This window comes from Ricinus communis, chromosome 1 (assembly GCF_019578655.1).
Source record: "Ricinus communis isolate WT05 ecotype wild-type chromosome 1, ASM1957865v1, whole genome shotgun sequence".
Classification (NCBI taxonomy): Eukaryota; Viridiplantae; Streptophyta; class Magnoliopsida; order Malpighiales; family Euphorbiaceae; genus Ricinus; species Ricinus communis.
In genome coordinates, this window is record NC_063256.1 from 9,417,239 (window position 1) to 9,418,566 (window position 1,328).

General features: G+C 38.7%; 1 non-coding gene across 1 annotated transcript; it reads right to left on the minus strand.

Moving 5' to 3' along the window:
* Nucleotides 1-228: 228 nt before the first annotated feature.
* Nucleotides 229-334, minus strand: LOC112534115. The gene has a single exon (XR_003078427.1). It is a non-coding gene; the product is annotated as a small nucleolar RNA R71 (small nucleolar RNA).
* Nucleotides 335-1,328: the final 994 nt, after the last annotated feature.

Here is a 1,328-nt window from a genome sequence, read left to right on the forward strand (position 1 = left end):
TGTGCAGGTGAAGATCCTCATAAACACTTGAAAGAATTCCATATTGTATGCTCCGGAATGAAACCACATGGTGTGACCGAAGAGCAAATAAATCTTAGAGCTTTTCCCTTTTCTTTGAAGGATAAAGCAAAGGATTAACTCTATTATCTACCTTCCGGTTCAATAACAACATGGAACGAGATGAAAAGATTGTTCCTCGACAAGTTTTTCCCTGCAACAAGAGCTGCCAACATCAGAAAAGAAATTTGTGGCATAACACAGTTCACTGGAGAACGTTGTATGAATATTGGGAAAGGTTCAAGCAACTGTGTGCTAAATGCCCACATCATCAAATCTCTCTGCAACTCCTAATCCAATATTTCTATGAAGGATTATTGCCAATGGATAGGAGTACGATTGATGCAACAAGTGGTGGAGCTTTGGTAGATAAAACGCCTGAAGAAGCCAAGCAATTAATTTCAAACATGGCCGAAAATTCTCAGCAATTTGGTACAAGGGCTGATGGAGCTACAAGGCGAGTTAATGAGGTAAGTACTAAAAATCTTGAAAATCAAATTTCTGATTTAACTGCTTTGGTTCGTCAAATAGCTGTAGGGCAATTACAAATGGCAAAAGTCTGTGGAATATGTTCGTTGCAAGGACATCCCACCAATATGTGTCCAACATTGCAACAAGACTCCATGCAAGAAGCTAACGCTCTAGGCGGATTTATTGGTCAATTTCAAAGGAAGTATGACCCCTTTTCTAATCATTACAATCCTAGATGGTGAGATCACCTGAATTTGAGCTATGGGAACCAAGGAGGACAACAAAAGTATCCTTCTGAGAATTTCAATAGACAACCTCAAGCTTCTAATTCAGGTATGTCCTTGGAAGATATTGTTCAAAATCTTGCTAACAATGCTCTTCAATTTCAACAGGAAACAAGGTCAAGCATTCAGAGTTTAGGCAATCAAATTACTCAACTGGCTACGTCGGTTAGTAAATTGGAGGCTCAAAATTCTGGAAAACTACCTTCACAACCAGAGATAAATCCAAAGGAGAATGTTAGTATAATTTTTCTTAGAAGTGGAAAGGAGATTCCTTCAGGATCGATTCCACTTAAGAAAAGTGAACCGAGCAAGGAAAAGGAAGAAGAAGAAGCTTCCTCTAAAGCATCACGTGGGGTAAAATTCGATCCTCCTCTATCTCTTTCATCTCACACTCCATTACCTTCTTTTCCTAGCAGATTAGCTAAGCCAAAAGAAGATGAGCAAGAAAAGGAGATCCTGGATACATTTAGGAAGGTGGAGATAAATATCCCATTATTGGATGCTATCAAAAAAATT